General features: G+C 38.6%; 1 non-coding gene across 1 annotated transcript; it reads right to left on the minus strand.

Annotated features, from left to right (window-relative positions):
- Positions 1 to 1,972: 1,972 nt before the first annotated feature.
- trnaa-cgc (transfer RNA alanine (anticodon CGC)) lies at positions 1,973 to 2,044 on the minus strand. The gene has a single exon. It is a non-coding gene; the product is annotated as a tRNA-Ala (tRNA).
- Between the last annotated feature and the right edge of the window lie 12,280 nt (positions 2,045 to 14,324).

The raw sequence follows: 14,324 nt of genomic DNA on the forward strand, positions 1-14,324 counted from the left end.
TTATACTGCAATCAAATACAGATCCCGTAGGAGGCAGTAAGCCCGCATATATAGCTCACTGTGTGTATAATGAAGAAGCAGAGGTTAATTTCTCATCTGCGCGTTACAGAGCCTTACGCAACTCGTACTGTACGAACAGCTAGAGTTTGATCCCTGCACGGGCTATTAGTTGAAAGGCCATTGTAAATGACGTGTAAGAGATTTATAGATAGATACTTTATTGATCCCGTGAGGGAAATTAATAAAGCTTATCCAGCTGGCGTTTATGTTTCACACTAAATTGCGATCTTGAAACCAAAATAATTAGAAATATGGAACACAACCGTTGTTCCCCAAGAAGGAAAGCTGTTTAACACTGTCGTCACTCCTTTTTATTTAACCCAGATTGTGAAAACAACTCTGCCCTATCAAAGGAAAATGTTGCACAAAAGTTGGAAAGCACACTCTGAATCCATCTGTACTGTATACTTGATTTCCGCGATCCGTTCAAGGCTGCTTGGTGCTTCGCTAGCGAGTCATTTCAGGGAAGAAACTCAGTTTAGAGAACTACTGGTGCATTTTCACTCATTGAATTTGATCTTTGTACTCTCTTTTCATTCTCAGCTATAATATTTCAAAATTACAGTTCGGATTTGTTGGAAAACTTCACAGGCATTATTAAGTTAGAACTGTATAATTGTATTTTAATATCTTGGTATATTTACCTTCATTTTAATATGGATGTAACCATAAATGTTGTACTTTTGTCGTACTTTTTAAAACATTTTAACTGAGGACGCACGACGACTATTATACCATGTGATACATGCAAGACATCTGTAAACGAAGATGTAATTACAGTCAAATTGGCAATTAACAGAAAACCACAAGTTGTATAATATTATTTCTCTATGTCGATGATTAGTTGAAGGATTTGAAGAAACTATATATTATTCCTCGATATCGATGATCAGTTGAAGGATTTGGAGAAACAGCAGCGATAGCAGGTGATTTTGGTTTTGAACCCATCTTTACACCTCAATAATCCATTTGTCCTCGAAAAAAGAAAAGACAGGCATGTTTTGAGTCTCATAATGATCATATTCTCGATCCAAAGAAACGTATAAATTTGATTCCTTCCGTAGTATTTTGGATTTTCTTACAATGATTTCACGAAGTATTGCCAGGATCTATATTACCGCTCGGTAGCGATAACACTGCTGATATTGATTGAGTAGACATCGATGATGTATTGACAACTTTATCTGAAGCGAGAAGTCCTAGAACACTGTCTATGATGTGTTAGGATTCATACCAAGATATACTTTTTGTTTTCAACCCAAAATGCTGCTATTGCATTACACATTATATGAACATTACCAGTTTTGGTAGCTTCTCTGCGCGATTTTTCAAAACTGAAACTAATTACAAAATTACTTAAGATCAACCATGACAAAAACATATAAATCAGGACTAATATTAATATCAACTGATGTTACTACAGAAAAAAACTACAGTTAAAATTTAACTGAAATATTAATAAGACTATGCAAGCCTAAAAAGTAGAACAATTAAATTTATATAACTTTTTTTTGAGAAATGGGCTCACACACCGGAAGACACTAACGTTTCTCTTCGTTAGAATATGTGAATAACAGTTTAACTAAAAATGTTTGGAGTCCAGAGGGAGGACTCGCTCGCTGAATGATCTCTCAAGAAATCCCTGGTGAGATTCAACAGGTGTTTTCTTCAACAGCCACTAAAAGTCTGATGACCTTCTCTGGATTTTCTGAATATGACGTTAAATTAGTTCAAATCATTTGGTAGTTAACAGAACGAAATGCTTTGGAGGTACATTTAAAACAGCAGAGCAACACTGTAGCACTTCGTGTGTGACTGAAATTAATTGTGTAAACCTGGCTCTCTATGAACACGAGCAAAGAGTTCTCACTCACCAGAAGATTGCGATGTGAGCACAGTAATATAAGACACCTGGAAATGCCGGGGATTGAACCCGGGACCTCATACATGCGAAGCATGCGCTCTACCACTGAGCTACATCCCCTAGCCTACCGATGGTGGAACTGACGTAAAGATGTTCATATGTTTACTGAACACAATCCACCCTTCACGAAGAATGCCTGCAGTTTCCCACTTTCGCGTTTCTTCTACTACAAAGTAAATTAATGGGAATGAAGAAATAAGGAAGGGAAAATAATCGCATCGAAGCTTCCAGAGACTGGGCAAAATGAATAATTTATTTTTATATCCAGTCACATGGGCGACGGTGGTTGATTCTTCAACGGGGGGGGGGGGGGTGCGTTTTTCTACCTCCTTACTCGATTGTCTTTCAATTATGTTTTCCTTGAAACCTTTTTGCATCTTTTAAGTGCTTGCGATTAAATTACGCATAGAAAAACAGCAGTACAATTGATGTTCATGGACCGATGCACACAACTCCAGTGATAAAGCCCTGTCTGTAAATATTGTAGAAGAACGTTAAAGGGCGAAACAACGCTCCAACCACGTGAATGGTAACAAGAAGGATCGTGTTCTTATTTAATATGTGCTTTTGAATTGCCTTGTCAATACACGCAGGCTTTAGAGATGGACAAATAATTTACAGTGGTGTTTGTAAACAAAGATGGAACATGTTATTTCTATACCAGGAAGAAAGGAGCAGACTCTTAAACTTTAAGAGGCAGAAACAACACCTCATCACAGCTAACACTAATTAAAACGACATCACAACAGAAGAGTGAAGCCTTGAGTGAATCAAATCAGTTTTTGTTGGTCGTCTGTGTCTTCATAACTTTGTAGGTGAGAGAGAGGATTGCGAAAATGTGCAGGTGCTTCTCAGAAGTGCGTTGGTGGTATAGGTTCCTTCAAATAACTGAGCCAGTGCATCCCCCATTCTTTTTAAGATGATCTGTGATCCGGTAACACATCTCCTGAAACTAACATTCGAGGTAGGAAGCATGCTCTTAAACACCAAAACACTCAAAAAGGAAGAAGCAGGTCTCTGTACACAAGACGGTAGTGCGATATTAGAATTTCTGAGTTTTTGACGGATTCAGGCTCCTTCTCAGAGGTCCTTGCTCGCCAAATAACTTTGCATCTGAGGAAGAGCACCACGGAAAAAACCCAACTCAACAAGCGAGCGCGTTGGTTGCTCTTGCTCTTAATGCAAGGAGCTGTTTTTTTTTTCCTCGCAATAATCATTATTAACCAGAAACAGGTAGCAGCATAGGTAGGTTGCATTTGTGATTATGTCACTTCTCTCTGCTTCAGCAAGGTCAATAAAAGACTCTGAAAGTAGTAAAGCAAAACTGAACTCAAAATCATATTAGGAATTCTGAGCGATATCTCCATACAGGTAATCCAATAAGAACGTTGAAATATTTGAATATCATCTCTTTGTATATTGCGCTGCTTTTTACCCAGAGTAAAACTATTGGATTGAAGGAATGCTAAGCGCTGGGTTAAAATGTATAGTTGTTATTTGGAGAAATCTGTAAACTCGTGATCTTATATGTTTTAAAAGACAGCACAGGAAAAAATGACAGTGCTGATTATTTTCCAGAGACGGAGCACTGATGACCTATCCGAGCTGATTGATAAAGCCCACCCAGTGGATACTCTAGCAGAACGTCAAAGAACATTCACCTTTGTATCCAAAGAAACCACAGGAACAACATCAGGAAGCAAAATCAATTCCCCTTTTAAATCTTTCCTGTAAGTTATGCTATGTGAATTCATGAAGTTAATCCTCTGAAATCTTTTGACCATGAACAAAGTATTTCCGATGGAGCGCTATGTTCAAAGATTTAATAAGCTTTACCCCTGCCAATGATTTGGCGTGAAGAATTAAAAGTTTCACAGACAAAAGCAGCTCACCACCACAGCCAATATTAAATGTACTTGCCGGTACACTATCATGTGCACTGCCTCAAAAGTGATCTCGGCAGATGTTGTTCCCTACATAAAGCTGAACATGCCAAAGAGAATTTATGTTAAGAAAACAAAATATTTTTTCTGCCTTGATGTTAAGCCTGTATTTTAGAAAGTCTATCTCTAAACACCTCCCGCAGCCTAACAAAAGGTGCTTTTACTGATCGTATTGCAGGTCTTAAAACATTAACATTTTGCAGCCGTGGGATTCAAACCCACACCCCCAGAGAAACTGAAGCCTAAAATCCAGCAACTTAGACTGCTCGGCCACACTACCTTCCTCCACACCCATCTTCCTCACATTGCTGGCTTGGAAAATGCCGGGGGCTTCAGCTCTTGTCGTCGGATCTAATGATATCATGATATATGGAAGTGACTGCACCTTCATCTTCCGAGATACTTTCAATAGCACAAACGCTACTTTCACCGGCACAAACAGCAATAACGAAGGAGGTGGGATTCATCCTTTGTGCTGTTTGTAGGGGCGCAACTCTATGGTGATCTACTGACTTGAAAAGCAAAATTCAAAATCCTCTGCTACTACTATTGCTTTTTTCATAGTTTCTTCAAATCCTTCATTTGAACGTAGATTTTGAAGGATATTGATGATAATACCACATAAATTGTGGTTTTCTTGTGATCGCCAATTTTATTCAAATACCAGCCATTTTTACAGTTCCTTGAATGTTTCACAAGGTATAATACCCCCCCTCGCATCCTCAGCTAACATATTTTAAAATGACAATAGATTATACAGCATGTATGTTAACATTTATATTAAAATATATAAATAAAATAAAGTAAAGACACCAAATAACATACAGTGCTAACCCAATAATTCTTGTCAGGTTCTCCAACAAATCTGCATTGTTATTTTAACATGTTTCAGCTGAGGGTGCAACAGGAGTATAAATGAATTTTCTCGCCAGCCATTCAAAGACCAAATTCCATGAGTGAATATTATTTTCTCAGACGTTGCCGGCATTGGACTTTGCCGGTGGTATTGAATTATGTCCACAACTATTGTAGTAGTTCCTTCTTGAAGTTCGACACGTGCAAAGCACTCGTAATATCATAGGCGTTAAAGTTCGCTGAGTCTATTCGAGTCATGGTGTGTATCCCTGCCTATCATTGGGAGACGGGTAGCTTTTTTACACTCAGATTCCAATCTTCAATGCTTTGTGTGAGAGCTTACATAACTTTCATTTTCTCACATTTTCTGACGACTGTTCCAAAGGGGCACCCTGACAATTCTGAATACTTTTCAAAAATCTGCCTGCATATTTGATTATTGTCACTTCATTTAAAAAAAGTTCAATATTGATCATAACTAAAGAAAATAATGATCACGAACAAAAAAGGGATAAAGATGCGAGTCAATCTTGAATCTTAGCTCGGTGACACGGGCTTTTGTTCTGATATGGTTGTACAAGAAACAGGAGGAATCGCCAGTCTCCTATAGAACGTGAGATGAATCAGGAGTGAGCCATTTCGTATACTCGTGCATATGTCAACGCCTGAACTACATCGTAAAACTAACATTAAGTTGTCAGAGACATTCATTTATATACAAACAAGAGACAGACCAAGTAATAATTCTACATTAGTTCAGGTGGGTACACCTGAACTAACTAACAAACCTATTAATAATTCTACATTAACGTGTCCTACACTGATCAGACTAATTGACATGGTCTGATTCAGAGCCTGTGCAGTTCGTGCTAATTACAACAACGACAGTTCTTAATCCTCATCACCGAACTGAGCACAAGTTCAGCTGTTCTCCAGTTTTGTTACACATGGTTTTTCATTGCAAATGAGTTCAGAGCTGGAGCTGATCTCCAGACAATACAGTGTTTTGGGTAATTTGTCGAAATTCGCATGAGGCTGCAGACAACTTACCCAAGGTGTTTTCTATAGCTTTCAGGTGCAGTTCATTTATATTAAAGAATGTAAGTGGTATAAACGCAAGGAGTCAGACGGCAGTCGAACCTATAATTTTCTGATGCGAGGCCTGAAGCGTTATTCATTACGCCGCTGACCCTGCTATTGTAGTGCTAAAAAAACACGTTTTCTACATTTATGTCTGTTTAAAAATCACTCTCTAAAAAAGACAAAGGGTTTGTGTGTCGCGCTAAAATTCCGCTTCATTTTGAATGCAAATAAAAACCGTTTTATTCCAAGAAATCATAAATTTGTCACATCCTACATACTATACTTTTTAGAGTCCAGACTGCAAACCAACAGCTGACACTGGTCTTTTACAGAACCGTTTTGAATTCCTCTACTTTGTCCCCGTGACGTCATTGTCCTGCTCGCAGCCGAGCCCAACACACGTCTGGTTCCTGTCGCTGGGGGTACACCCTGTGGTCCATGCGGGTCCTAATACCCCAGTACAAGAACGGGGACACTAAACTGTAAACAGGTGCCGTCCTTCGGCTGAGACGTAAAACCGAGGTCTTGACTCTCTGTGATCATTCAAGAGAATGGTGGTGGTGGAGGGGAGTCCCCATTACCTGTAAAGCGCATTGAGTGGAGTATCCAGAACAGCGCTATATAAGTGTTGATGATGATGATTAATATTATTATTATGATGTAAAATGCAATAAAAAATGAAAAAAAATATCAAACTTTGATTCAAAATAGATTAATGTAAAAACTGATAAAGCTTATGTTTTTTTCAGGGCTATATCTACTTTTTTTTTTAAAAAAGCGAAGTCTGTCGCGATTGTGAAAGTTAGAGAAGGTGTACCAGCGGGTGCCTTCATATCGCGAGCGTCAGTCTCGCCCGTAGCTGCGAGAAGGTTAAAAGTGCACAATTGAGCTGTCTTTCGTCAAAGTAATTGCCGGAGCAGTAAGACGCAAAGCACCATCCAGCAGCTGTAAACGATGTTCGGGGAAGAGCTAATTCTGTTTTTAGCACAGGGAGTGAGAATGAGCTCAGTCCGGCTCCCAGCACAATCCATCCTGGTTTGGTTACAGTGCGTCTGAGGCTCTTTGGATCGTAACGTAAAAAAAAAACAATTGCTCACATCATGTGACTTCCACGAAAGGAAGGAAAAATATCACTCAAAAAAATCAGAACTGAAGATTTGGATCCTGGGCCTCAATTTGATCAAATTATTAAAATAATAATTATCAAAATATCAGACTGTGTTTCTGCAACATTTCGTGCACAGTACGCCATTTTAATCTAAAACAGTCACAACAAGGGCTTTACACGCAGTGTGGGGTATTTTCCCCTTTTATATTTTTGCCACTTTATATCGAACCTGTTATACTCCCAGAAGGGCACAGTAGCTTGTACTTAATAAAAATGTACAATTCACCACTGGTATAAACAGATGTGTGCCGTGTTTGCCTTTGTTAGCATTTGTTTAAAAAATAAGTTCACAATACGATAAAAACACAGAAAGCACAAACTTTATAATACAACGATACAAAATCAATACCAAATCATTATGCCAATTAAGTACCTATCCTTTGAAAACAGAGAACACCTTTATATCTACAAAAAAACTTGACATTGGTATGTATTTTTGGATTACAAAGCAGACAGTGTAGTCCCTTAATTCAAAGATCAGATCTTGGCCAAAACAAGACAATAAGACGTGGGCTGAATTCGGAACAGGAACCTCTGCTTCGTCGTTTATTGAGCTATTGATCAATGTCTGATTGAAACAGATTCGCTTTTTTAACTCTTTGATTAAAGTACACAAAAAGCACCTTCCTTCGAGCCCGAATCGAACCAGCGACCTAAGGATACCCCGCTGATTTTTCTACAGTCCCTCGCGCTACCAACTGAGCTATCGAAGGAATGTCATCTACTACTTTCTGGCACATACTGCCCAATGTAGTGAAATGTTCCGGGTGATTTAAATCCCACTTCAACATCAAGTTTCCAACTCGTTTCCTTAGTCTTGTTTACCTTGAATTTAAGCCACGAACCAGGATTCTACTGTATAAACTTCCAGGGATATTACAAAATGTTTGATGGGGCATCAATCATTCCAGTCGGAAATTGACTCCTTTTTTATTCTCGAGGGATCATATTAAACATTTCATTAGTATCGAGAGGAGGATCACCATGAGACACAAAACAAACAGTTTCTTTCTGTCTTTATTATAAAGTAGCGTTTGTGCTACATTAATAATATTTTCGTGGAAATAAAGAAGTTGTAAATTTTAAAATTTATATTTGAATCGAAATGTGGTTTTGAGTTAAATATTAGCGCGTTCATGTAATTAGTTTGTGTTTGTCATTACTATATATATATTGCCATGTTACTAGAATTTGTAACTGAAGTTTACTAGTTGTGTTTTTTATGATGATTAGACATTTGTTGATTACAATATTGTATATAATCTATAATTTGAACTACATATTTTTCATGTGTGAATATTTGTATATTTTAAGAATACATATCTAAAATAAATCATTGGCTTTATTTACTAGTTTCTACACCTATAAAAATCTTTCTTTGATGTATAATAGACCTTTAACTATATATGTATTATAATCTTCTAAATTTATCCGTATAATAGAACTCCAACCATTTATGTATAATAAACATATAATCATAGATGTCTAATTGATGTATAACGATATACGTATATTAGAATTTCATTCAAGACCAGTTACGGAGCACATTTACACGTCTAAGGTATGTGTTTAATAGTCGTATATTCTACATCTTTTGCTCACTGGGATGTGCCGATTTTAACTTAGCAAACCAAGATACACATTTTCTAATGAAGCCTTAATTAAAAGACAGTTTGTTTCTCTAAAGCGTGTTATGTAAAAAAAAGAGAAAAACGAAAATATATGGATGACAATCTTTCAAAGCTGAAGATTTTACTTTTGAAAAATTGACATTTTATGTATGCAGATGCATTCGCTGGTTTTAGTACTTTGCTGTACTTCCTGAATCATTTTCAGTATTAAAAAGTGGGTGTAGATTTTTCTTTCAGGTTAGGACGCGAGTGTGTACATGTGTTTGATTTTCGTTTCACTGATTCTCATTGAAGATTTGGGAATTGACGAAAGAATCAGTTGCCTCGGAAAGCAGAAGGTTTGGTTCTCAACGATATTGAAGACACGCCCATGTAGAGCAGCGGGTGATGTTTTGTACTATAAAAGACCAAGTGCTCAAAATGACGTCTGAGTTTACCGTTTAGACTTTTCATCTCGGGCGCACTTTTAGAAAGCAAAGATAGAGCAGTTGTGTTGAATCGCTACATGACAGCTGTCAGCAGAGTGGCGCAGCGGAAGCGTGCTGGGCCCATAACCCAGAGGTCGATGGATCGAAACCATCCTCTGCTATGTACACTTTATGCACGATTGATAAGCACACCATCAATTTAATGAAGTGCATTAAAACTGTTTTTTTTCTCTCGTGTGTATGCAAGCTTTACACTTAAGGTACTCTTTCATCTTTACCAATAGCAGATGCCCAAGTGTATCTTTGGTTGTTCTGCGATCCTTCATAGTTTCCTCAATTCCTTCAAATGAACATCCATATCAAAGCAATTATGTATATATATTACAATTAAGGTACATATTAAAAATATCAACGCACATTTGTATAATGCTCATTTAATAATGATTGTCAAGGATTGTCAAGTTCTCCAACAAATCTGTGTACTAATTTTAAAATATTTTTGCTAAGGATACAACGGGTGTATAGATGAATTCTCCCAACAGCCAGTTAAAGAAAAATTCCACACGTGAAGATGGTTTTCTTGGACATTGACTAATTAAGGTACTTAATTGTTTACTTGTTGTAGTTGCACACGAGTAAAACACGAATATTTCCTGCAACATTCAAGAGGGTTTGCGAAGAAATCCCTTCAATTTTAAGCGGAGATTATGTTTACATCATCACAATCTGAAGCGCATCCCTGAGTGCGTTTGACCCACCAGCCCTTTGTTTAACAGCTGCACAAGGACACATTCCCGTTGCTTTTTACAAATCACTCGCATTTTTTTGCAGCATTTCTTCTGTCCTGAGGAGCAAGATTTGTATTTTATCTTTCAGAAGTTGTATGAATTTCTTGAAGTTCAGAAACAGCTTGTTCCAGAAAAGAAATGAACACTTGCTTCAAAGTAAATCAAGACGTATGTGTCTCTTGCTGTGTGTGCTCTTATCTGTCCATCTCTCTCTCCTCTTCTCTCTGGCAGTCTGTGCAGAGTATCTGAAGAGGATGTAACACCACTTGGAAAAGAAGAAAAATTCTCAGGAAAAATTCTCAGGCAGAATAAAAAATCATTATTCTCTTCTCAGTCAGATTCACAGCTCAGACTCACACTCAGACAGGATCTCAACTCCGTACTGCTCTCTATCCTCACAATCCAGAACCAGAAGATATTCAGACAATCAGTGCTGCTACATGAACAATATCAGACAGAACAGCCTGGACTCATGTCACATTTCCCCCTTTTATCCTTCCTCCCAGCCCTCTTAGAGACATAAAAGAGCTCCTGGTTCTCCTCTCTGTGAACTGGGCTCAGGGGTCACTGATCTGGCAGTTGTGGGCTCTGATCCAGGTCGAAAGCAAGAAGGTTCTATTAACGCTTTCCAGGACTTCCAGCCCTTCAGTATTACTTTCTTTACTGTATGTCAGCCTCCCAAAATGTTTATAAATGTTTTATAACACATATGACTGTGGAATTATCTTATTATTTATATATAGTATTTATGTAATAAACACCAATAGTGACTCTATGATCAGTATATTGATTATTTGTAGCCGATGGTCCGATGGTCGTGTCTACAATAGTGACCATTTGACCAGTCTGTAGCTCTGAGCAGTGGGACTCAGATCACACAGAAGACCTGTCTGTGTGTGATTCCATACCAGCCCTGGGATTCAGCTACTCTCACAAATGTCTCATAGACCGTCTTATACATTTACAATTAGATGAAGTCATGTAACAGTTTTACAGATAATTTAAATAATCAGACAGCAGTTTTGGCAGTGGATACATCTCCACATGGGGGAAAGAAACTGAAATATATGTGCTCACTGTAAAGTAGGAAGAGGTGGTCAGACAAGCAAAACAACTTTGCAGATAATGTGAAGTGACATTGTTTTGTGTCAATCAGCTCACAGATTTCACTTCATGTGCCTTAAGCTGTGCAATTTGTATGGTTGTTGAATGAGATTGATTTCTTCACAAGCCCAGTCAATTGCCAGTGGAGAGCTTGCCGACACACACCTTCATGAAGACTCTCTTTAAGATTTCATTGTCACGTCGCCTCCTTTGCATACAATAGTAGCTCCGACACTAAGAGAAAGGATGAGAAATGGCGTTTATCAAGCGATTGCATTGTTTGTTTGACTGAGGATCCTTGTGTGCTGAACTGGCCTCTTGAGAAGTGTAGTGCAGTAAAACAGAAGGTATGTGTCACTCAAGATTTTTTTAAAGCAACAAAAAAAGTGCTCGGAAATATTTTACAAGAATGAAACCTTACATTCACCTAAATAAACATTCACCCTCTACATTAGCAGAGAACAGTAGGACAGAAGGTTAGTGTCACTGGACACTGTGTTAGAGAGGCCAATCTCTTCTCCCTCATTATGCAGGCTTACCCACTCATGATGAACTGTCCTCCAGCGATACTCAGCTGCTATAATCGACACAGACATGACGTTCATGTACATATTATACCTTAATATGGCACTTATTTACAATAATTTGATCAAAACAACTGGTGAAAAAATAATAATCAAATATATCTTTCCTTCTTTTAGTAGATAAAGAATTAGTCCAAAAAAGAAGCATTTATTCCTTTCCTCTCCTACCAGCCCTTACAAGTCACCCAGTTTTTAATTTAGAGCTGGATTAAAGCTCTAGTCTCTTTGGGGGTGTGAGTTGGAATCCCACTGCTGCCAAATATCTCCAACTATCTCAGTGTTAAGAAGCAAAAAACACACATTTGCTGCAGAAGGAACAGGAGAATTTGTGCCATTCAGCCTTATAGCGTGATGTCATTTTCTCATTCTCATTTTTAGATGCTTGTGATCGAATCTATGATTCTTATGAGTGTGCTCACCCTCCATAAAGGTAGCACAGATATTATGTGCCACGTTTTCAGAGAATCGCATTAAGTGCAGGTCAGAAGAAGGCGACAAAGTGTCCGCTAGGCAGTTCAGCGATTTCAATGGTGTTTTCTGTTGTTTAGGTCCAGAATGACACCTGTTACAACCAGGAAACACACAGTGTCAGGCATCAAGAAGACTTCCCAAAACCATGATCCTCTCCAGACATTTCCTGCAACAAAGCCAGGATATGGTCTTCAACAACACGAGTGAAAAGCTAATTCCCAACCTTTGCAATCCTTTGCAAAGAAGGACCGCATGTGCTCAATGTTAAATGCACTGTTCATTATTAATAATAATAATCTTTACATTATATAGCACCTTTAAAGCTGGCTTTTCAAAGCGCTTTACAGAATCACAACAATAAAGTTAAAAAAATACACAAGATAAGCAGGATGAGAATACACAGTTAGAGGAGACAATAGATGGTGGTATTAAATGCAGTAGGAACAGAGGGGTAAAGAATAGTTCATTAAAGGCTCTTCTAAAGAAGAGGGTTTTGAGTCTGGATTTGAAGGAGTTTAGAGAAGGTGACTCTCTGATATCCTCGGTGATAAAGATCCAGAGCTTTGGGGTAAAACAGGAGAAGGCCCTGTCACCCATAGAGTGTAGATGGACGGGGGAACAAATAGGAGACCAGAATTAGAAGAGCGAAGGTTGTGAGGTGGGGAGTAGGGCGATAACCCAGACAGGTACTGAGGTGCCAAGCCATGGGGAGCCTTATAGGTGAGCATGAGGATTTTGAAGTTGACAGGAAGCCAGTGCAAGGACTCCAGGACAGGAGTAATGTGATCACAGTCCAGTGCTAATTTCTTTCTTGTGGCTGCTGGTTCATTTTCAACTGTGGACTCTTAAGAAGTCCTTTATTTGACTTGATCAACACCAATCCCTAGAGGATTTTGAAAGGTTGAATCAAAATGATACATGACTCTGGTGGGACTTGAACCCACAACCTTTGAATGACTTCATTCAATCAAGGCCTAGAAGTCCAATGCACTCACCATTGCGATATAAAACAGCTACAGAAAGCTGTAACTCATGCTTCTCCCGTTGTCTTTAAATTAAGCTCCATAAATATTGACAATGAGTGGCCTGTTGTCTACGAAGAGATACCGCTGGGATTCGCACCCAGGGTCTCCTGGTTTTTAGTGAGGCGTCTTAACCAGCTAAGCAACGGTGACAAACCTGCTGAATGTTATCCACAACTTCAAACACCTGTGAGAAACAGGCACCTGCAGTGTTTCGTCTGCTGGCTCAACAGATAATCCTTTTCGAAGTTTAAGGAGAGGATTTCTTTGTCAATTCAATTAAACATTTTAGAAATGCTGAACGATTGATGTGTTTCACGTGCAGAAATATTTTATCGTTACGTACTTTTTCTATGCAGTTTAGTTCTCCTTCAACTCCGCCCAACAACAGAGGTCATTTTAAATACAGGAGTAAAGGCACATTGCACATCTGCAAAACATCACGTACAGGTTTAGGGAGAGCGACATCAGTTATTGGAAGGTTGGAAGTTTCGGGTCACTTTTTTATTATAGATTCAAGCAGCCCTGAATACCTTTTCAAGAAACATTTCAGAATCCCAGTCACATCCTGTATGATTGCTACACAGGTCTACAGTATACAATCAGAATACTGTTTGTGCATTATATAAAACACACCGCCCAAAGCATTTCTAAAACAGAAATTACATGTTTCTGAATGCGCCCTCCTTTATAAATAAAATAAAAGGTCTGAAGCCTGCTCCAAAGAAGCACTATATTCAGAGCTGACAAAGATGTGATAGGAAACATCTCGGAAAACGAAGATGCAGTCATTTCCACGCGTCGCACAACAAGAGCTGAACCCACCCGACGTTCTCCAAAAGAGTAAGGTGTTGGGAGTGTGGCTGGGTGGTCTATGTGCTGGGTTTGTGCTCCATTTTCTTCGCTGGGTTAGGTTTGAATCTTGCCGCTGCTAAGTGTTGGTGGGTTAAGACCTTCCTTCTATTGCGACTTCAATGGGTAAAAGCTTTGCTTGACAGTCTGTCGAGAGACTGAACTAGGTGTTTCAAGATAGTCTTTGTCAGCTTAACATCAAGGCATGAAAAAGCCTCATTTTGTGTTCCCAACAGCAATGCTCTTTGGTCCCTTCAGCATTATGCAGGGAACAACATCTGCCGTGATCACTTTTGAGTCAGTGTGAATCGTAGTGTGCCGCAATTGTTTTTAAAATTGGTTTTGTAGGCATGGTGCATTTGTCTGTGAAACTTGAAGGCTGTGCTTTTTCACGCAGAATCATCGGCAGGA

The sequence above is a fragment of the Atractosteus spatula genome, assembly GCF_055471065.1.
Source record: "Atractosteus spatula isolate fAtrSpa1 chromosome 10 unlocalized genomic scaffold, fAtrSpa1.hap1 SUPER_10_unloc_14, whole genome shotgun sequence".
Taxonomy (NCBI): Eukaryota; Metazoa; Chordata; class Actinopteri; order Semionotiformes; family Lepisosteidae; genus Atractosteus; species Atractosteus spatula.